General features: G+C 34.7%; 2 pseudogenes; both read right to left on the bottom strand.

Annotated features, from left to right (window-relative positions):
* Positions 1-25055, bottom strand: part of LOC107517713 — a 94077-nt pseudogene that overhangs the window by 29093 nt on the left and 39929 nt on the right.
* On the bottom strand, positions 4190-4305 carry LOC118609286 (annotated as a pseudogene).

Below are 25055 nucleotides of genomic sequence, written 5' to 3'. Positions count from 1 at the left end.
ATCAACTCAAATACTATATGGCTTTATAAAGAAAATGGAAAAGCTCTTTTTTTCGAGGCCAGCTATAGGAATTGCCCCTTATCTTTTTGCTCCAATCTGCCTTCCAAGAATCACTGTGTGAGACCAGGCATGAAGAATGATTGGAAAAACAAGCCCCTGTGTGGTACTGACAGGAAGTGAGTATATACAGCAGTCTTTCATCTTACAAAAATAAGTAACATTTTCTCATTCTCTCACCTTGGTTTAGGCTTGATTGAGCATGAAAGAGAAATTTTCTTCCTTTTTTTCAGAGTAGCATTTATGAACCTCTAAATGGAAGTCCTTCTATCTTCTTCTTTGCTCAAATGAGGGGTCTCGCTTTCATATCCTCAGGGTGTACTACATGGACCACGGACTGCCTACTGGGAGATGCAGATCCTATTTCTGGCATGCCCCCTGGCTTTTGTGTGACCTGATATAAATCACTTACACCTCTCCATTTCCCTGACGGCAAGACAGCTCCTGAAACATTCACCACTGTTTCCAATGTCATAGCCAGTCTCTTGCTGCAGGCTTGATAAGAGGAAGTAGTTGTGTCACTTGTCAGAGGAATCAGGCAGTCAGTTACTCATTTTTTTTTTTCCTGATATGATTGAATCACCTCAGATAAACCCACCAGAGGCTCAGAAAGAGATGGTGTGATTTTCCACTACACCCAACTAAAACAAAAACAAAAAAATAACCTCCTCCCAAACAAAACAAAATAACCCACCTCAAAACATATAAAACATCCCCAAAACTTTCAAGTAAGGTTTTGTTCAGTTTGGGGAAGTTTTAAGACTTAGGTATTTGGTCCTCCTGAGAATATATATATTTGAAATTTATATATATATATATATATATATATATATACACCTGAAATGAGAATTTTGGAAAGTTTGGGAATCACAAAACTTGAGGATTAGAAGAAATTTTGGAAGTAATTAAGATCTGGCTGCTGATTAGAATCAACCAAGGAAGTTTAACAAAAATATAGATCCCTATGTCCCAAATAAAATATATTAATTGAAATAATTAAGGCACCTTCATTATAAGGAAACGCCTCAGAAAAGTCTGAGGAGTTAATCAAATTAGGTTTTGGAACCATGGATCATGTCCACTAAATTGGACACATATTTTCTTTCAATGTGTTTGAATACTTCTAGATTTGAAGTAAGCACTGCTTATTGAGAGTAAATTCTATTTTGGAGTTGTTTGGGAAAGACTTTTATTTCCTTCAGTTAAGAACTAAAACTACTTCTATCTCAATTTCTACTACCACTGGTACATGTTAATATTTACAGAGTACCTTCTGTATACCAGATACTCTTTAAGAGAATGACCAACCATCCCAGTTTGCCTGGTACTGTCCCTGTTTTAGCACTGAAAATCCTGTATCAAAGGCAGTTGATTATCCAGATATTTTTAATGCATTATCCCTTTTAATTTTCAAATCTGGGCTCTGAGATAGATGCTGTTATTGCTCTCACTAAACATTTAAGGAAATCAAGGTACAAGTAAAATAAGCAGTTTGTTTAATGTTACTTGGCATGCAAATTTAGAGCTGAGATTAGAACCAGACAGTCCAACTCAAAAGCCCCTTTTCTTCATCATAATTCATTCACCAAGAGTTGTTCTTTCATCTCCATTTCTTGACAGTTTCACCATCTTTTGAGCAAATGGGCCCTTTCAAGCAGCCCTGCTTAGTGCTCTGTGATTGGACCTGTTTAATAATACGAAACTCTCTGTGTAACAAGATCTAAGCTGTGCTATAGTGCTGTGGGAATTAATATAGGGCCTTCCCCTCAATTTTTATGCAACTAGATGTAAAATAAGTATCATATGCAGTGTCCTTAAAGGCTAAGATAAGTCATAGCAGAATAAATCTGAGTTGAGGAGTTGAGGGCATGTATAGGAGGAGGCAGGAAGCCATGTCACCTGGCTGCCATTTATAGACTGTTGGCTTAGGGAGCATTTATGATTCAATTGTGTGTGTTTCAAGGTTGGTGGTTTTATTTTATTTTATGACTATTACTACTACTACTACTACTACTACTACTACTACTACTACTACTACTACAACTACTACTATTCTTTAGCATCAATTAGTAGTGTTCTCAGCTTGTCCTCTATTGCCTGATCATTATGGTATACCCCCAAAAATATACCATGAAGAAATTTGAACACTGACTGAATATTTTGTGGTTAAGGAATGATGGTTATTTTTTTGAGGTATGATAGGGACACTGTGGTTATGTTAAGAAATACAGGTGTCTCTTAGAAATACATACCAAAATGCTTATAGATGAAAATTTGCTGTATGGATTTGCTTTAAAGTAATCTAGTGGAGGACAGGGGGAAATATGAGGTATGCAGATAAAACAGCATTGGCCATATATTGATAATTATTGAAGCAGATGATGGCTACACAGGGATTAATTTTCTATTTTCTCTACTTTCATTTTATTTAAAATTTCCCAAAATAAAAAGTAAAAGACAAGTCCCTAAAGTAGGATCAGGGAGAAGTCCCACTATATTTCAGGATGATCATGTTGCACAATATCATCCAGTTCTTTGGTTTGATGTTTAACTTGAAATGCCTTCTTTATTTAATTTGACCTGACTCATACTGAAGAGACTTTAGAAGCACTACATTAAATATGACTTTATTTTAAAATGTCTTTATCACATGGACATTTGTTCTGTATGCACACAGGGCAAAACCCTAGGGAAGGAGTCAGGGGCAGAATCATAGTTGCATCACTGGCTTCTGAGGTAGGACAGAGTTCAGCCAGGAATGAGTAGAAATGAGCCAAGTGGGAATGGAGTGGGATCTAAAACAAGAGAGGGGACCTTGCTTTGAACGTGACTTGATTCGGCTCTCTGTCAACCCCAAGACTCCTTTAACAGGTTTCTCATCTCTACCTTTACCTCATTCCATCTTGCTTAGTAATTTTTCCCCTTTCTCCTTTCCTGAAAAAATTCTTTTGCTTCCAGACACCTTATTAAAGCTACTCTCTTCTGGCTGTTAGAGTTAAGAATCTGTCAGCATTTTCCATTAGATACCTCTCTTGGCTGACTCTCTATTCTTAATTGGCATTGTTGTACTGGAGGGAAAAAGACAAAAAGCTTTACTTAATCCTGGAGACCAGGCTAGGTTTTCAATCTTAACTCTGTATTTCTTGGGTTAGTGTGTTTAAGTTAGTCCTTTCATTTACTTGAATATCTTTTATTCCTAGATGACTTCTCTGTTATTTGCAGTGTTGTGTCTACTGACAACCAAAGAGAAGTAAATTCCTTTGTCAGAAAGACTAGTTTCTTCATTTACATTTAATTCTGATCTCAATAGTTTTCCAAATAGCTCTTATAGGAGGATAGTAAAACTGTGGACTATACAAGTTGGAAACATCCTTAGAAGTTATCTAGTCTACTCTCCTCATTTTATGTATTTAAAAATGGCCCAAGATATTTAAATGAGTTTTTCAAGTCAGAATTCTATTTAGTACAGTACAGCCCTCTTACTTTCATTTAAAAACTGATTCAACCATGAGTAATTTTAAAATTTACTTCTTAAATAAGGATTTTCTAATGTTAGGAGGTGAAAACACAATGCTCGCTCTCTCTCTCTCTCTCTCTCTCTCTCTCTCTCTCTCTCTCTCTATATATATATATATATATATATATATATGTAGTTTTTATAATGAGTTAATGTAGGGAATTGAAAATATAAATATCTTAAATATTTATTTTACTTTAAAATGTGTCAAATGTACCTCATTTGCCAAGTAGCGGAATTTTCTGATACCCATAAAATATCATCTTTGATTCTACTTTCTTTAAAGGATTTGTAGTGAAGCGAAACTTAGAGACATTTGTTTAGCAATCCGACTACAGAGTTTTAAATTTTTAAGACTCTCCAACGGTTAATCAGTTTTGTAATTCATAGCTAATTTGATAGCAATATTTTTAGCAACTCACCTTTATTCTTTTCAAAGAATTCAAGCTGTTTCTATAGAAACAGTAAATCTCTCTCCTTACATACTCACATTACATCAGTTTCTTTAATATTTAATTAAATATGGGGTTATTATTACAAGTACCCAGGCAGTGACAGGTTTAGAAACCAATATTACTGATGCTTAAAAATTTTGTTTTTGTTCATTATTATTTATACCTACAGCACCTGATCTTCCTAGGTGGTCTCCCATCCAAGTACTAACCAGGCCCAACCTTGCTTAGCTTCTGAGATCAGACATCAGGCTTGTTTAGGGGGGCACGGCCATAGACCATGGACTATGGCTCCACTGGGACATGAACCCAGGACTTTCTGTCTGTAATGCAGACGTGCTAACTGCTAACTATGGAACCACATTCTCAATGTTACTGACTCTTAATAAGCATAGCAACTAATTAAAGCAGAAATATAAGGGTATACCATGGAATTACCTACTAGCCAAGATAGTGGCATTAGTAGGTTTGCAAAGGTAATGAAGATTTTTGGGTTCTGGTCAGATGATTAAGTAGGAACCATTTAAGAGATGATTTTTTAATAGGGTTTTTCCTGTTGATGTGTTTTGGGGCATATGGCCTAATCCAGGAGGCCTGGTTGGTTCCAGGTTCCCTGCCTCTTGGGGTCCTTGCCATTCCTACATGTAGGAGCACAGCTCTGATGGAAGGCTATGGAATTAGCTCACATGTCCTACTCTATGAAATCCCTTTTTATTTTTAAGCATCTGTATATTTCTATTTCTATATTTGAAATTCAGTTATGCATTATTTTTTTTGATCATATATTATCCAGAATGTCTATCTTTTTGGGGGGAGGGAGGAAACTCAACCATATCATCTTAATTCATTTGTCAGAAGCCCTTTAGAAGACCTTTCTATTCTAAAATAATTGGCTCAGGAAGAGCTCTGATTCTGCCAGTAAAATGTTTCATGGGATCTTTGTTTTCAAGAAAGCAGACATACGTCTCCTAATGGGGGAGTCTCCTTTGCTTATATCCATGCAATGTTGGGGGCATCTTTGTTCTAGCTTGTTTCTCACCCCCACACATTACTCACAAGTTATCTTGGAAGAACTCCAAGTTATTATTGCCTTTTGTCTCCCTGTAAGCCAAGTTTTAATTCTACTTCCTATTATCCCATCACTCTGTCTCTTGGACATTCTTCCTTTGATATAGATCTGTCAGGCACCTTTGTAAAAATGTAAACCTATTACATCTCCTTTATTCACCCTGGCACTAATGTCCTGACTTCAAATAAATGTCCTGAAGCTCTTTTGGCTGGCCTTTATGGAACACCACGTTTTAAAGTTACCTTCTATCTACTGTCCTCTTTTACTTTGTTCAAGACGTAAAATAAGGGCAAAGACTCACAGGCCTTAACTAATGGTCTGCAATTTCCTGCTGTCTCGATGCCTTTTTTATGACATTAATTCATTGCCACTTCTCCGACCTGTGGAATCTCTTTTGGATAGAAATAACTAGGAGTTAAAATGAAATTTTTTTTAAAAAATGTCAATTTGATTCAGTAGTCTCGTCAGTATTCTTGTCGTTGCCTCTTTGGGGCAGCATATACTATTGTAATGGTTTTAGCAACTGCTCTCTGTGTTAAACACCTGTCTTAATTACTCATCTCCTCTACCTATATAGATTAGGGTTTTGATTTAGTTTTCTTTGTGTGGAAAAGAAGTGTTATCCACTTAAAGTACTTCAAGTAAAATTTCCCCCTATACTGACTTCTCTATTTTTCCAACTTTCTCCAAACAGATCACGATGGTATAAGTACTAAGAAAAACATCCAGTTTGAGTTTTATGTTCCCGGTATTATCATTTGATATTCCACTCTCTGAGTTTGTCAGAGTTGTTATGGTTACTGTATATCAGGTAGGTTGTTTAGTTTGCAAGTGATGGGAACTGATCCTAATTCATTTAAGCACAATAGGATTTTATTGGAGATGCCTAGAGGCTCAGAAAATCAAAAGGAAGATTTCAGAAAGTGTTTGATAAGTTAATCAGCTATTGCCACAATAATGTTGTACAATGAACCACCTCAAAGCTCAGGCACTAAAAAAAGTGAATATTTATTCTCATTGTCATGAGTCTGCAGGTCAACTGTGGTTGGTGGTCCTGGACAGGCTTGGCTGATATGGCAGGCTGAATAATGGCACCCTCAAGATGTCCATGTCCTAATCCCTGTGAACTGTGATTGTTAATTTTTGTGGCAAAAGAGGATTTGCAGATGGGATTAAGTTAAGTTTTTTGAGATGGGTGGATTATCGTAGTGAGTTCCAAATGCAATCATGTGTCCTCATGAAGGGGAGACAGAGGTATGTTTGACACAGAGGGAGAAGGTGATGTGTGATGGCAACAGAAAGAGATTTGAAGATACTATTCTTCTGGCTTTAAAGATGAAGGATGGGGCCCTGAGCCAAGACATGCAGTTTCAGAAGCTGAAATGGCAAGGAAACAGATCGTGTTCTAGAGCACAACCCTCCTGAAACCTTGAATTTGCCACAGTGAAACTGATTTTGGGCCTCCAAAGTTATAAGAGAATATGTTTTTATTGTTTTAAGCTACGAGCTTTGTGATAATGTGCTACAGCAACTACAGAAAACTAATACAACTGGATAGCACTGCTTTGGGTTGCAGGTTGGTTAGGCTTAGTTCCAGGCTCTGAATTAGGTTCTGATGTATTGCATGTGTGTCCTTCATCAGGCTAATGGCAAATCCCTGTAGCATAATTATTAAGCCAAACCACACAAGCATATGTAAACCTCTTTGTATCATAGAGGCTAATGTTCCTTTGACCAAAGCATGTTACATGACCAAGCCCAACAGTAGTAGGGCAGGGAGGTATGCTCAGCCCACAGTGGAAAGCAGGGGTGAGTGGAATAGTTACTGAACTATTATCCTGTTCACCACAGGCAGGGACCAAGTGAATCTGTTAGCTGAACCACAGCTAAGGTGGTCCATGCATAAGAGGAAGAGCCTGGTAGTAATTACTAGATATGAGGCATGCTGCCGACTTCTAGACACAGGGTACTGTCATACCACTTAATAAACTTTCAACTGCCTTCTGCTTTTTTTTTTTTTTTTTAATGTCACTTGATCTAGAGTTAATGTCCAAGGTGCAGATATTTGATTTACCAAGTTCAGGGAGAGAAATCGTCTAGCCTTTTGAACTTCTGTATTGGGGAGAGTACCTGGCCTACTGCAAAGTCTCATGCAATGGCAGAACTCATTAGATTTAGGAAGGGGATTTATTTGCTGAGCAGCAAAAAACAATAATAAAACTCTTCCAAGGAGCATTGTGATACAGTGGAAAGACAAAGGGTTTGGGGCAAGTTACTTAAATGTTCTGAAACTTAGTTTTCTTATCTCTAACATAGGGATGAAAATAACCACAAGGCTTTTTATGAAAGATAGAATTCAAGTACTTGGCACATTTGATGCTTAATAAATGGCAGCCTTTTTTTTTTTTTTTTTCTAAGGAGGCAGCTCATTTTTTTTTTCTGACTTAATTTTTCATAAGGAAATTTTTATTTTATTGCCCAGAAAGGAACAGCATTTTATGGCTCCATGCGTGTTTGTGAGCTATATAAAGTCAGATTTTCTTATCTTTCACCACTCTCTGTCCATTAATTATTTCTCCAGGAGTGGTTTACCTTTTCACCTAGGTGGCAAGAGTTGGACACTCACTGTTCACATTCTTCTGGGTGAAGTTCAGGTGGTGAGTGTTACTCTTCTCCTGTGGTATGCTCTTCTATATTCTCTTGGCCTTTACTTTGTACATTTGTGTTTTTCTTCCCTACCTGTATGTGTTAAGTTTGCCACTGCAGTAACACTCAAAGTTGTAGAGGATAGATAGTTTTATTCTGTAGGAAAAGCACATGGGAGCAGGTCCAGGCCAGTCTTGAATCTGGCACTCTCAGCAACTAAGCTAATATTTTGATAACTTGTTGACTATATTTCTCAACTGATTCCAAATCTATATTTTCTAGGTGTGTAATTGGCAACCTTGTACTCTCCAAGATTATTTTAAAGTGAGTCAGAGAATAAAGCTTAAAGTAGAGAGTTGTTATCCAGAACTATCAGCTCTAGTCCTATCCTATGGGGCTAGCTTATGCCCTATAAAATGGTTTGTTTTTGTGTACATAATGGCTGAACTCCAATGTCAAAAATAACCTGAGAAGGGAAATGACAAATAGTTGAGTGATAACCACAGTGAAGAGCAACCTACAGTTTATAGTCATCTGAACTGGCTCAGTTAAGCAGACCATGGAAGTAGCATATAACTGGGAGCCAGGACAGATCTATTGCTGCTCTACACCTGCTTGTTCATGATTCTTTACTTTTAGACCATATGGGTGGCATGTTTTCTGGTAAAAACACAGGATGTTGAGCTGACCACATCATAGCTCTTGACACCTGGGTGTAATGATGCTTAAAGAAAGTAGTCCAGAATAGGAAGTCATCATGGTCCTTTCGAAGTGATAATAGGTATTTCTTTCCAGAAGAGCAGTAGTATGGATAGAAGTATCATCAATGTAAAGTAATTCTTTTTTTCACTTCCCAAATCCTGACCTAGCTCATACCACTTTTCAGGTCTGAGCATCTTGGGTCTAAGTTTAAGATGCAGCTCCACTTTCCAATCTTTTTGGACAGCATAAAAGGTGTCTCATCTTTAAGTCTACTTTCTCTGTAACTCAGAGAAATTATAACTAAAAATAGTTGCTCAGTTGTATCTAGTCATGTATACATAGCTTTAATTGGAACTGTTCCAAAGTGAGTTCTATAGATAAAGAAAAAAGTCATCTAATGAAAGTAAATGAAACCTTGATACAAATGACAGACATGTGTGAGTGTGTATGTAAGAATGCCATGGATGTCATATTTTTTTGCCTGCCCAAAATGTATTTTCCAGTCTTCTGATATCAACATCCTGATCTTCAATGGGTAGAACCATCCTTCCTCCACTCTCATTCTATGAGGTTTGGGTGGGGCTGACTACTTTCCAGATATTGAGAATTGCCTCGTGACGCAAGTTGATCAAATAATATTAAACTCCAGGAATTTTAATATGACAACCGGAGATCCTCTGTGTGACTATGAGGGGAGAAACTGCCTGAGAATGGAGCCATAGAAATAAGCAAAATCAAGAGATGAAGAGAATAATAACTAATTACTAATGATATAAATTGAGTTCCTGCTTTCACCCATGCCTGAATCCCTACTGCTCCTGGACATTTTAGTTTACTTTAGCCAATAAATCTCCTATTTTTACTCAAGTTTGGGTTGGATTTTTTATACATATATATACAAATGAAGGAGTTCTACTTACATAAAGTGTTGACGAAAGGTAAATAAAATAGAGGCAGCATGAAATAGCAAGTAGGAAGAGGACAGGCCTAGATTTTAAGCCTCAGTTTAATCACTGAACATTTCTTGGCCTTCTTCACCTTTGAAATGAAACTGAAGTTTTATAAATGTTATTTATTTCATTGAGGATTTAAAGATTACATGGTCATGCAGTTAGTGACTAGCATAGTCCTGCAGTGGGAAGCTGACCTACATTCTCATTCTAGGGCTCTCTCTGTTCATAAGATTTTTTTCTGGGACTAGTAGCCTTTTATAATATTGGATTGACATTCTCCACAACCTTTGGAAATTCACATGGATAAAATGGTATTGACTGTAGACAGTGAATGATTGTTTTTCCTATGTTAGAAAAACATTTAGTATTAGATACAAGAGAGGGGTATTGAAAAAAATGACCCAAATTTTTTACACGTTAAATCAAGGATTGATATGTTAGAGATTTTTGTCTACTTTTATATTCTTTGAGAAATATTTGAAGAGGATTTAAGTCAGTTATTTATTAGATTCTCCATGCATTAATAGTGTGCCTGGCACATAACGAGTTCTTAATAAGTATTTAGTAGATAGTTTAATATTTGGGATAATTTCTTCTAATATTACAAAGTTCTTCATTTTACTTCATTAAAACTTCCAAAGGAAGCAGATTTCTAGAAATCTATTCTCTTTGTTATTAAATAATGTTTAAAAGTTGTATTTTCTCATACAGGATAACAATAAAAAACTGAAAATTTTTATATATTGACTTGCATTTAAAAAAAATATATAGCTTCTTTAAAGACTATATTTTTTTCTGTAAAATTCTGTATTTTGCTTCTTATAAGTTCTCTCAAATTTATTTGACTTACTTTTCATGTTCCTTTAAAAGATTAACTTCCTATTTCCTAAATAAATCAGTATTTTCATGTTGAAATTATATTTTCTTAAATGTTAACACATTCTACCCCCTTCTATCTTATTTGCCATGCTAGTTTCTTTACTGCACACAGAATCTGAAATAGATTTAGATATAATTGGGTCACAGATTATTAAATAACCAGCCTCTCAATTTAGTTCTGCAAAATTTCCAGATGTGCACACATGTTTTCTTTTCTTCCCACCACTGCAGAGAATTTCTCCCCACTGAAATTAACTGAATGGAAATTTGTTCATAATCTGAATTTATTCAGTGGTAGAATTCTCTTATTTTTACCCTGTCTTTGAAGTCCTTTTTAAGTCTCCAAACTGGATTTATAATTGGTTTCCTATTTTCAGTTGGATTTTTTTTTCTACTTTTCCCTTCTTCCTTCACACACACTGGCTTTGAATTCCTTTGATTATTCCATTATTGCTAAACTTGTTGCCTTGCATCTTTCTTTCCTTTTTTCTTTCCTCCCTCTTCCCTCCTTCCTCATTTTCCCCCTTCTTCTTAAAAAAATTATTTAAATAAATGCTTTGCAATAGACACCAATGGAATCCCTCATTCTGGTTATTCGTAGTCACTTTCTTGGGTACATGCACAAGGGCTCCAACTCCACCTTTCACTTGTGTTATTTTTTGTTGTTGTTGCTCTCCTTTAATTTATGTAGATTTAAACCTCTGGATTTTATTTTTGTCTTTTCCATAAGAAGTAGTAGTAAAATAACAATGTGATCTGGCCTTCAATTGGTAAAGCTGTGAGATTACTGGCTTGTGTCCACAGCTAGCTAGCTCTGAGATGTGTATTTCCTGGCATTTATCTGTATTTCAAGCAGAAAGAGGGGAAGAGAAGGATTAGTTTTGTGATCTAAAGCAGAGGTTCTGGCAACAAACTGCCTGGGTTGAATCCTGGCTTTGCCATTTACCTGAAGTTACTTAACTTCTTTTACTGAACTTTAAAATCAAAAGATAACGGTATGTAATGGATCAAAATATTGGGAGATTTAAAGTTGATAATAGATGGAAAAACTCTTAAAAATCTTCCATATATGCTAGCTTTTATTATTAGGTGGGAATTATTTTCAATGGATGAAAGGGGAAGATTAATATTTTTATCATTATCAAAATTCCTAACTTAGAAACTAATGTTAAAATGATCCAGTCATTCAATTAATCATTCAACCAGTGAATAAAAAACTGTTTAATTTCGAAGGTACTAGAACCATGTGCAAAACTCTTGAAAAATATCTTTCTATATTGAAAAAAATACTATTGACTATATTAAAAGATCATGTACCAGGATAAGGTATCTTTCACTTATCTATTGCTGCATAACAATCACCCCAAAATATATAAGCATTAAATAAAATCATTTTATTTGCACATGATTTTGTGGATCAGGAATTTGGACAGAGCACAGACTAGATGTCTTGTCTCTGCTGCTCACTGTCTGGGGTCTTACTTGGGAAGACTTGAATGTCTGGGTATTTGAATCATTTAAATGCTTCTTTACTTGCATGCCTGGCAGTGAATAAATGGAATAAGTTGGGATAAATGGTAGGCTTGGCTCAGCTGGGACAGTTGACTGGTCTGTTTACCTGTCCTTCTCATGTGGTTTAGACTCTCTCACAACATGTGGCCTCAGGGTGGTCAGGCTTCCTACTTGACAATTCAAGTCTCCAAGAGTAAGTGGGCCAGAGAAGAAAGAAAACTGTATGAAGTTTGATGATCTAGCTGTAGAAGTACTTAGTATCATTTCCACAAGCTCTGTTTACTGTTTGATCATTACATACCTGACCTGATTCAAGGTGCAGGGATATAGTTTCCACCTGTTAATGAGAGACGTGTCAAAGAATTTGTGGCTGTTTTAAAAGCAGCACGAAGGTTAGAGAAAAATTGGTTGTACATTCATTCTAGTTGTATCTGCTAATTTCAAGGAGCAAGTGGTTTTATTTATTTATATGAAAACATAGACTTAAAAGATAAATGACCTAATGGAGGAAAGGCTTTTAATAAGGAGTATCTATAGGAAAAATAGTGCTACTTCCCTGATGCTTTCAGATTTTTCCTGACCTTGATGTTTTTTCTTGTTTAAATATTTGTTTCTGTTTTTTTAGCTCTCCCATTTCCTGATTATACAATTAACATGTATGCAAAATGTACATAAGTTTCCATCAACCCTCATACTAATCATCCTACTACCAAGAAAAAAAACACTCAGTATTCTGACATATTTTTCTCTTTCCAGTGTTTTTACTATGATAGTTTTACATGGTTTAAATAATACTATGCACAAAATATTGCCTATGTTTTCAATTTAACATTCTGGTGTAAGCAATTTTTAATATAACTAAAAGTTATCAGTAACCTTTCCCTTTGTCTCTCTGTATATTACTACTAGGTTTTAAAACAAAAAAATTTAATTTAATTTAAAATATGATAAAACATTAACATATACAGGAATATAAAATTAAAAAAGAAAACTGCTTCCCCTATTATTGGTTTATAAATAATTAACTTCTTTTCCAAGATAAAATTTTTGGTATATTTATTGTTTTAGAATTTATTTTTCTTTAACAACAGTCTGTTTTGAACTTTCTCTGTTAGCATTTATAGTTTTACCTTTATTTAGATTATTTCTAATTCATGTTTTCCAATGTTTGATACCATAAAAATGTTGCAACAGGCATCTTTGAATGTGGAAAACATTTTTTGCACATTTGTAAAAGCTTTTATTTCAGGGTAGAGACCTAGGAATGAATGTTTTGGCTCAATGAGTCGATTGTTTGGAATCTTGATAGATAATGCCAGAATTGTAATCATCTGTTTTAATGGCTGCATAATATTCCTATCTAGAGATGTAATTTAATTTGCTTAATCATTTTCTAAGAATTGAACATTTAAGTTGTTAGAAGTTTTCTCCAATGATAAATAATGCTGCATGAATATTCTTATGATAACATATTTGTCAGCGTTATATTAAGATTGATTTTTATAAAAGAAATTAGTTGTCATAACATATGGATGTTTTACAGGCTCTTCATTCATATTGCTAAATTGATTTTTCAGAAATGTGTCAGTTTACACACCTGGTATCTTCAAACTTAAACTTGAGATTGGGCTAAAATGTTGCTATAAAATGTTGCTTCTTAATTTCCTATCTTAAGGTTAATAATATGTTGTAAAAAAAGGGCCAGATTTTGGACAGAAAATGATAAATACTTTTAAAATGACTCATATATTACTCAAAATTCTCTGAATGCTTATGAATAATGTCCTCTGTTGTCCTTTGGCAATCACTTCCTATTGCTACTACATGTAGAAAGTCTAGATATATATTATTGGGGGTCAGGTTAGTTGCTCTAGTATGGGTTTATCATATAGTAATAGGAAGTAGAAAATGCTAAGTTCTGGAAATATTCTGTTTCTTTAGAGAAAAAAAATGTTAGAAATGATCCTTAAATCCTTAAAATGAATTCTACAACACTTGACGCTGTATTTTATTACTCCGTAATTTTTCTTGTCCTTCATGTTAAAATAATATTTTGAGGCAAATGGATTTTAGATCTTTTGAGAGAAATGTTTCAGATCAGGATATAGAGGACTGGATTTTCAAGTCACTGTAAATCTTGACTTTCTTTTTATCTTGAAAATCACTCACTTTTCTTTTAGTCTTCTTTACTGTGGATGTTAATTTTATTTGGTTTGGGTGTTTATTTGTGTTTAATTTTACAATTAGGTTTTCAGCTCCTTGGACACAGCAATTATTTCTTGTGTATATTTGTATCCCTTGATAACGTTAAAAAAGTACCTTGATCGTAGTGGATTCTTCATTCATATATTGTTCAATATACCTTTTTACATATATTCTGTGCTAGATCTGGAGATTCTATGAGAAGACACGGTCTTTGTGTTCATAAAATATTCATATAATTCCCTGTATTGTCCAGTTTCTGTTGCAGTTGGGTTGAGGATATGTGACTAGTTCTGACCAATGGACTATGAACATTTAACAATACTGAGACAGTTAAGAGTTGGTATACCACAATCTCTCTTTACACTGATATAGCAACTTTGGAAGCCAAATATTAAGATAATGATATGAGAAACTGTAGTCTCAATCTCTGAGTTACTGAATGGAGGAGAGCTGGAAGTGCCCACCACGCACCCTAGACTTTGTGTGAGTGACAAATAAACTTTTTTGGTTTAGATCACTGTGATTTTTAGGTTTAATTGTTTCTGCAATGAAACTTATTCTATCTTGAGAATTGCCATTAAGCAGCTCATAATCTATGTGAAATAAGGACACGTATGATTAACTTTTTAGTGTGTGTCTGGGAAATAGAGTGACCTGTGGACTTTGAGGTTCTTAGTAGAATGAGAGTTCAGTATGATTGGTTTCTCTGGATTTTGGACTCTTCTTTTTAAATTTTTTTTTAATTTTGTTTTTCAATTACAGTTGACATATATGGACTCCTCTTTAACAATCTATGAGTTTGAGGAAAAACACAACTTCTCAAAACTGTAATTTCCTCATTTGTAAAATGAGAAGGCTGGCCATTTTTCCCTCTCTAATTCCATCTCTCTTTTGTAAGCAGCTATGAGAATAGAAGAAACAGAGACCATAGGACATTCATATCTTTATAAAAAGGTACTTTTCTGTGATTTATTGGTTAGGCCCTCACAATACTACACTTGAAGTGGCAGATGGAGGTAGGAAGGGCCATTATATTTTAATTCACACATAGATCTTTGTCTTCAAAAAAGCCAAGAAAATTTGTTGCAACACATGTGTTACTATCAACAAAGATACTTTTTCTTTAGAAAGAGAATACTCACAAAACCATCAAACTCCTACTCAACCTTCCTTATTAGATATTACGTCTTAGGGCAATCTTTTCTTGAATATCTTGCCATTTCCTTACACAAAGAAAGTCATCTATTACCTTTCATATGCTAGCTCTACGTTCCAAGTACACTTCCATTACTTTACTTCTTATATGGTATTTTATTATTGTTTTCTAAACAGCTGTTTCTGCTCTACTAGACTGCACGCTCTACAAGAAAAGATTTTTTCTTCATTATATCTCCAGGGTCTAATCCCATGCCCAGCACCACATAGCCATCTAATTAATACTTAAATAGCTCAATGATGAACAAATGAATCCTTCACTGTTACCCAACATTTTCAGGTAACTGGACTCGAGAATGGATGAGACAGTACTACTACCCCAATTAATTTGCTGTTACCATAATCTCCTCCCCACTACTTTTTTTTTTCTTTTATGAGGTGTGGCATTTCCAGGTGACCTACTATGCAGTTGAATTACCAAAATTATGTTTTAGCTCTGGCTTCTTAGCTTGCTTTGCAAGGGAATTATGAAGTTTAATGCATTCGTGCTAAAGAGCTTGAGCTCTGCTTAGGAAAATCACTTTAGATTGCCTAAGTGCTAGCATCATAATATTTATTTAGAATTGATGAATAGAATTCTTGAAATAGTCTTGCTCATTGTGGTATCATTGAAAGCCTGCTATACTAAATCCCATTTGTTTTGGGTATAGGGTTTCTGGAAGATGAATTGAAAGAAGAAATTAGTGGATTTTGGATTGGATTGTGTAAGAAAGAACAATTTCTGTAAAGGTCCCTTTTTTAAAAAAATAAATGCTAGAAAAATTCCTTTAACTGGTAATTACGAGTCTAATAAATGGGCAAATCCCATATGCTGTCAGATGAAGAGTATGAGAGGTACCTCTGCCTTGAAGGCTGTCCTGGAATGAGGCAGAAGAATGCCTAAGGTCACTCCTATCTGGAGTCCCTATAGTTAGGTATATCATTTATGGTCACATTCATTCTCTGGGAGAAAGGAGTCTTTACTGTGTTGTGAAGAGTTTGACAGCCTTGGTATTTATGTTAGGGATAGATTTAAAATGATAAACAAATATGTCTTCAATGCTGAGGAAAGATTCGGTGGTCAGAGAAATTGCTGGCTGAGGTAGGAAGTCACCTCATTTGAGAGAATTTGACCAGTGTGACTCAGGGAGACAGCTAGAGAGGAAGGAAGTTACTCAGCCTGATGGTGTTAAATATTCTCTGAAGTGTATTTCATACATCTAGCTTAAAACACACCATCTCTCTTCCCTACAGTCAATGAAAAAGGCAGAGTTGTATATCTCTTCTTATACCCATTTTTTTTACACTGCCTTCTGCTTACTCAGTTTTCTTCTCAAAAGTTCTCTTGATATGCATTTAAATTACATTTACTTCTATGAAAGTATATAGTTTCTTGTCAGCAGGCCTGAAAGACTTGCCCTATTCCAATTTTAAGAAATGAATACTCCAAAAATAGATGTTTCTCCAAATTTTACTCTAAGAGAGGACTCACCACTACCATCATCCATAAACTTCTATAGACTACCCATTCTATGTAATAATAATACTTAACAATAATAGTAATAATTATTGAAAGTTTAATTAGAAGTTCTAATACTGGGAACATTTATGGGAATTTCATAGTTACTAGGTAGGAAAGGCAAGAACAGCACCCAAGTCATGCAAATTTAGTGTAGAACTATATCAAAATGATTGCTTGATAATCAACTATGTTTAGCATTTTCCACAGAAAGACTGGTTGTGATGACTATGAGTTTCTCTGATCAGAGTAAGGGAAATTTTCCCACTAAAAGCAAGAGTAGGAGTTATGGCTAGGTGTGGATATAGGTATGGTTGTCATGGTTACATGTAAAATATGTACAGGAGATGTGAATAGAAAATAATTTTAGCTGGACGACATTGACATTATTCTCTCTAAAGTATAAGTTGAAGTTTTCTGAGAGTGGGCGAAAATGGGGGCTTGAAGAGTATGTTATTACTCAGACTAGTCTGTCGGTTATCAGATGTGTCTTCAAATTACAATGTGCAAATTTCAGTAAATTACAGAACTTAATTTTACTCTCCATCATTATTATGATGATAAATCCTTTGTATCTGTGGTTTCATCAGATGTGTGTATGCTTTTGGAATGGCAGAGAACTTGCTGGAATTGAGATGTCATTTTGAAAGCAATATTTAATGTAGTATTGGTATGCATGGCCATAATATTACCCACAGTTGGTAACTTGTAGAAAAATACCTCTTGGGCCTTGGTGAATTCTCATTAACTCTGAAAAGCCAGATGGAAGGCAGAAGAGGTTGCACCTCCTATTGCACCTTTGCGAATGCCACACATCACTCTTCTTTCTCCAGCTGCCCCATAAGAATTGGACAGGGCACCCATTTATGCACACATTATAGAACTTCAGGAATGATTACATTAAAATAAAACTTTTTTTTCTTCTTTAATTTTGTTGCATTTTCTCTCTTGGGAAGATTTACGTTGAAAGGACTCTTTGTACATAGCTCATCTGTTCATGTTTTTAGCAATTTGTCTGCATTTCTATTCTGAATTCAATTATTACTCTTTAGGAACTTTACATGTCATGTTAAACAAACAAACAAACAAACAAACAAACAAACAAACAAACAAAAACCCTCTTTTTTACAGCCATAAAATGAGAAGTAGATGCTACTATTCAGTAAGGAGTGGATATCATTAGCTCAGCATATCGGAAATCCTCTGACTATAGGATTTCTTCTGAGATGATTTTAAAATTAGAGTATTTAGCAAAAAATACCATTGTCATAGCATTTCATTAAAAAAAATTGATTCTTTAATTTCTTTTTCTTAAGTGCTAAGCAGGGAAAGTTTAGTATCAATATATATAAAAGCACATTTTCCTTACCAAAGCAGTAGCATGGCCTTCTAGATAATGAGGCTAATTAAAATTTAGGAGGACTGGGTTCTTCCAAACTCAACTACTGCCTGACCTTGCTAATGCTGTTTACTCTCTCCGAAGCTCAAGTTCCCCATCTATAAAGTTGAACTTATAATGATCTTGAATTTACACACTCCTTTGAGGATTATAAAGGGAAGGTACTATGTAAACCAGGATTTTTTTTTTATTTTTTATAGTTTTTTTAGCTGAGAATATTACTTAGCTAGGGTTGAGAACAGATCAGTGAGGAGCTAGGAAGCAGGATTTTTTAAAGAAAGTTTAAACTCAAAGTTTTGCTGAGAGCAAATGTTTGTATATTAATTTACGTAATCCCATTGGCTACCATGTTTGGAAATGTTTCTATATGAAAAACTAAATTGCTCCAACTCATGAGAATAAATCTCATTTGAGAATCCTAATATTCAACTTAAGGGAATATTTAGCCTTTGTAAAAAAAATAGTCTGATTATATTTAATTCTACTCACTCTGGTAAGATGTTAGAGGACTAACCTGTATGCCATGCATATATTTTAAAACTACATCAGACGCTAATTGTTATCTCCCTACATGTCCTCACTGCCTCAACAGGAGCTGGACCATCTGAGCTATGAGATAGCTATAGTTGATTAGTAAATGTCCCTAGTAAGAGAAGCATAGGGAGGTGTGTTTTCAGAGCAGATATTAATTGTCTTCATTCAGCATAATAACAGACTTCTCTAATGTCTATGGATGTTGGTTCAAAAGAAGATTCAAATGATGGCTGGGTTTGAGGAAATCAGAAAGAGTCTTATCTTATTAATTGTGACTTCATGGTTAAAATAGATCATTGTTTACATTAATAAATTGACTAAACCAAATGTGATCAAGGGGAGAGGACTGTTATTTGGAGAATAGATAAACCTTCATAAAGAGAATTTAACAAGGCCTTCTGGGTTGTATAATAGTGAATTGCAGGTGGCTCAATTGTCTATTTACTCAACAGTATGGGTAGGAAACAGCACTAGATATTGGTATGATAGTAGGTAAAAAGCAAACCATCTGTATATACAAACATGTCTCTTAAAGAAAAGGGTAAACAAAATAAGAAGAATAACAATAGAATCATAATTTAGGAATTAAAAATCTGGGGATAGTAGAACTGCCTTTAAATAGGTAAAATATGCTAAGAGGAGTACTGGCTAGAAGGATAAAGAAAATTATGGAAAAGAGAAAGGGAAAGAAGAATGGAAAATATGTTAGAATTTGTCATTTGTGAAAGACTAACATCACCATGTTGAAAAGTTATGGAATATTTTTGTGTTATTTGGTAATGAAAAATATGACTTTAAATATGTGCAATATGAAATCATGTTTTATAATAAAATTTAAAGAACTTTTTAATATTTTGAAAGGATATAGAACTTTTTTGTCATCAATGACTACAAACATAATTGATGGCTTGGCTTGAGGTATTAGGGAGTGATGGAGACTGAGGCGAAGTGTCAGCTGCCAGTCATGTTTAGAGGAAAGAGGGTAGACTTTCTGACCTGTTTAGTTCTGAGTTTTTGGCTATAAGTAAATTTTTTACACAGTGTTCTGGACAAAATAAAATTTGGCTTCTTTGACTAACAGATCATCTAAGAGAAGCTGGTCTCATAAGAAAATGGTATTTTAAAGCCCAAGAAAGTACAACTCATTTTCACAATGGCACTTTCTCTATGAGCATTTGGTGCCCTATTGCTGATTCTAGGCGGCATAAACTTTGTATGGCTGACATTTTCTGACTCAACTCCTGCTATAATTGAAATTACTTTATTAAACAAGCTTGAATCATTTCAATTACTTCATGGCCTGGAGTGTTGGTGGGATACATGATGACTACATGCTGATTAAATTAGAGCTCATACATCCCAGCAAGATGTGCATACCAGAAAATGGCTTTCTCCTTCTTCAATATAAAAAAATCCCTCTCTAATTCATATTCACTAGATAGATCCCTTTGGGTTGTATATTAATATTCATAAGATAAACCACATAGCTAAAGCAGAAGATTAAAGTCAAGTCTCTTAATAAAGAAGCAAGAGTAATGACTACAGTAAAATCTCCAAAAATGCCATTATTCCCCTGAAGAGTGAACACTACTACTGTACATGTGTTGAAGCAGAGCAAGAGAACAATAAAAAATGAATTACTGCAGTGATCTGGATTTTAAAATCCGCTTGAGAGGAATGAGCAAACACAAACACTTAGACCAGAAGAAAAGAGTATTAGGATCAGACGTTTGTACAAAGCAACAGCTTAAGAGTAAATTTTACAGTTTACCTTATTTTGCTATGAGAATAGTTTTGTGCTATATGAGATAGCACTAAAAATTATGTCCCCTAAATAGACTATGTGGTTTTCTCTTGGATTTAGTACTGAATTCTGAAGACTGCGGGTAAACTAAACCACTAACCGTAGAGCTGCATAGTTAATTCTTTCTAGTTTACCTACTATATGTTTACTCTCTTGGCCATTTGTGTTGATCTCTTTTTGATGAAATGAGGAAATTACACTTGCATAGACACTGCCTTCCCTCGCTTCCTCCTTTCCTTCCTTCCATAGATATTTATTGAGTGCACATTTTGAGCTGGATCTTTTTTTAGGAGCTTGGAACCAGCAATTGATAGACAAAGCTTCTGCCCTCGTGAAGCTCATATTCTAGTGGGAAAACAATAATCATCTAAACCAATTATAAATAATAATTTCAGAGAGTGAGAAAAACAAAGCCAATAAGGGCATTGGGGGTGACTTGTTTGTTTTTGGCGGGGTTCGTGATATTTTAGATAAGGAAAACAGGAAAGGTCTGTCATACTTTAGAGTTTACTGGATTCTTTCAAATAAAATATGTCATTTAATACTCATATCAATCTTGTGAGATCAGAATTATGATCTCAATTTTCTAAATGAAGCTAAGAAAGGCTAAGTGACTTACCTAAATTACATAGCCAGTTGCAGCAAGATTTAGGTTGATGGCTTATATTACAAAAATAATTTCACTATGACAAAGAAAATTAGGGGATTTAGACAAAACATAAAATTCTACTACCACAAAAATATTAGCTTTGCATAATTTCTTTCAGTCTCTGTGTGTGTATATGTGTATGCTTGGGCATGTGTATGTGAATGTGTGTAATGATTCAGGAAGAATTGAACTCTTTCAAAAATTTATTACTCAGTAACTAGGTTGTACATTAACATTTAGTCAAAACTAATTTAAAAAGGACCATGACAGTCACTTTTATAATTTGCAAATATTTAAAAGGTGCTTCTCATGTCGCAAAGCATATGTTAGTCCTGTGGTCTAGTTCATTCCAAACACTTCTTAGTATATTACAGTTACAGGGTAATTGTATCACTCAATACAGTCCTTTATTTCCTCATGGCTGTGAGGAAGAGGACTACAAGATGAAGTTCTTGACATAATCTACATGCAAACCACATGTTTCTATAATCTGGTTGACTGAGTATTGGGATTTTAAATGTGTGTAATTCTTTTTGAATTACCCCATATTTTGCATGATGAAAATTAGTTTCTACCTTTGTGTATTTTAAATTAACTCTACATGCCATACATTGCTAAATGGTTTAATTGTCAAATGCAGGTTTTCTTGCCCCAAGCCATTAGTACAATTTCCACTTATTAAATCAGTCCCCTCACTTCAAAAATCTCATCTTGCTTCTGCCGGAGCTTGACACAGTTGCATCTTCATTTTGTTTTCTTCCACTAAGACATGTCCCAGGCAAAGGGAATAGCATTTATGAAGGCCTGGAGGCTGACACTTAGAGAGTGAAGAAATAGGGGGTCGAAAGATGAAGATTAAACAGCACATAGATAGGGGCCTGATCTGGAGTGGTAATAATGCCACTGTGTGAGCTTTCTCCTTAAGATGGTACGGAGCCATGGAAAAGCTTTAAGCAGGGCGTGGAAAAATTTACTTAGCTCCTTTGATTATTTTTAAAGTGTCATTATCTTTTTGTTTTTTTGGTCATCATCTTTTTAAACTTCTATAAATGCTATGAGAAACTGGCTGTGTTTACTTGTGGGAGGGCGTTTTGAACTCAATCCTGAAGCATATTAATAGACACAACCGAAGTATTGTTTCCTTTTCCTTCTAAGCACGGTTTCTGTTGTTACTGGAGAAATTTGACAAGTGCTGAAAATATATATTCATATTCTTAAATGTACTATTCAGCTAAAGAATTTAGTGCATCCACATTTACATGTTTGGGTGTTCATTCCATCACCTAAGAAAGCTCCATTTCTCCTTCTTTCATTCTCTCATCTCTTTCTTAGAAAGTAACAATTAAAGTCAGTGTTGTACTGAAATTAGAAATCAGCAAAAATATCTCTGGTATTATCATTTGGAGTCACACTGTTTTAAACCATAGTCTTAAAGAAGATTGAGAAATTGGATTTTGGGTTTGAACACTGACTCAAAAGTAAGTACCTTCCTATGGAGGTTAATATTTTGTTCTGTTTGAAGAAAAGAGTGATTTATAAGATATATTTAACCGAGTGTTAGAGGAACTCTCATAATAGCTTTTATATAATAATAGCTGCAATGTATTATGCTAGGTTTTATATATATAAAATCTCACACTCATATAAAATATGTAAAATAAACTTATGCTATATATATAAAATCTCACACATACATATATAAAATCTCACACATACATATATAAAATCATAATTTTCAAAACAACTATATAAAGTACGTATTATCCCCATTCCAAAGGAGGAAACCAAGGGCTAGAGAGGTCGAGAATCTTGTCCCAAGTCACACACAAGAAGTAGAACATAGCTTCGATCTAGGTTATCTGATTTCCAAAATGCTGTTTCTAACCATGTCACCCAATCTTCCTAACGCCTAAAAGCCAACTTTAGACAAATTAACTTCAGTGAATCTGCTTTTTATAAAATATAGAAGTTGGGCTAGATAAAGAAGTTGGACTAAATTATCTCTAAACTTTTAATTGCATACATGTATTGTGTTCTTATACACTGTCAATCATGAGCAATAATATTATTATATAATTATATATTTTATTATTTATTCTGATATGTTTTTTATATTTGGTTTTCAAAAAACCATTTTTAAAAACTGAAAGCAATAAGGCTTATGAACAGGCCAGTAATGAATGATAAGGATAGGGATTTAAAAAGTGCAGACACTGGAGCTAGAGGTAGCTGGATGCCAATCTCAGCTCTGACACTCACTAGATGAATTACATAACATTTCTAAACTCCAATATTTTAATCTGTAAAACTGGGATGAAGATATATAACTTGCAGAGTTGTATGAAAATCAGAGGATAGTGTTTATTTTTAGGTTATCATTGATGTTCAATAAATGTTTTTATTTTCATAATATTATCATCATTGACATCACTGTCATTATCAGAACAAAGAGGGGAACTTACTATGGTTTTCTTTGATATGTGCTGAAAAAAGGGTCTGAATTGGGGAATTGATTTAGACTAAAAATATTGGGTTACAAGTGAGTAGATAGATAATAAGTAGTTGAATATAATATTTTTTCATTTATTCAGATATTAATTCAACATCTACTCTATGGCTGTGTTACTACTTTAAACTATAGACTTAACAACAAAAAAAACAGTTCCTGTGGTCACGGGACAACATTTTAGCAAGCATGATAGAAATAAAATAAATATAAATTATGTCATTAGTGATTAGGGCAATGATTACGAATAAAGCAGCGTAAGTAGAGAGAGTGTGACTTTCCACGTAAGAAACTTTTAATATATACTGTGGCGAGAGGTGTATATTCTCATCAGATGACATTCAAGGAAAGACCTAAAGGGAGTGAAGGAGCAAATGATATGAACATCTGAAGAACATTTGAAGCAAAGGCAACAGCAAGTGCTAAGACTCAGGTGGAAATGTGCTTCAGTGCTTAAAGAGCAAGGGTGTCAGCATATCTGGAGCAGAGTGAGCCCGAAAAGAGCACAAAGAGATGATATCAGAGAGATAGCAAGAGCTGATTATATTGGCTCAGATAGCTGTTATAAGGGTTTTGGCTTTTCTCCTGAGTGAGATAGGAAGCCATTAGAGAGATTTAAGTAGAACAGTGACATGACATTTAAAAGATTATTTTGGCAGTAGTATTGGGAATAGATTGTAGGTAGGCAAGAGTGGAAGCAAGGAGACAAGTTGGAAAACTGTTGAAATAAATGCAATAATTTCATAATAATGTTATAATCTGGATGGTTTCAATGAGATGGTAGCAGTGAAAGTGGTAAGAAGTGGATAGATCCTGGATAAATTTCTAAGGCACAGCTGATATAATTTGCAGATAAATTAGTCGTAGCACATGAGAGAGACTGAGGAGTCAAGAATGACACAAAGGTTTTCATCTGAGCAACTAGAAGGATGGAGTTGACCTTTATTGAGGAGAATGCAAGGCCAGTGGCAAGTTTGGTGGCAGCGGTGAATTAGAAATCAACAATTTAGTTTGAATATGTTAAGCTGGAGAAACTTATTTTGCTATCCAAATGGAGATGCCAAGAAGTTGAATAAATGCTCTAGCTTTCAGGGTAGAAATGGTGGTGTAGAGATAAGAATTTGGGAGATAACAGAATATAGATAATATTTAGAGATATGCAACTGAATGAGATCACCCAGGAAGTGATTATCAACAGAGAAGTTCCAGGACTGAGCCCTGGGACATGCCAATGTTTGGAAGTTGGAAAGATAAAAAGGAAAAAGTATGATAAGGATCAACCAATGAAGAAGAAGCCCTGAGAGACAGTGACTTGGAAGCTAAGCAAAGAAAGTGTTTCAGGGAAGAGGAGATATGCCAAATAAGATGAATATTGGGAAATGACCACTGGATTTTATAATGCGGCTGTAAAGCTTTGACTATACAGGTGGATAGCTTTGACGTAGTGGCTGCAGTGGA

This window comes from Rousettus aegyptiacus, unplaced genomic scaffold, assembly GCF_014176215.1.
Source record: "Rousettus aegyptiacus isolate mRouAeg1 unplaced genomic scaffold, mRouAeg1.p scaffold_m13_p_10, whole genome shotgun sequence".
NCBI lineage: Eukaryota > Metazoa > Chordata > Mammalia > Chiroptera > Pteropodidae > Rousettus > Rousettus aegyptiacus.
This window is presented reverse-complemented; position numbering and strand designations above follow the sequence as displayed.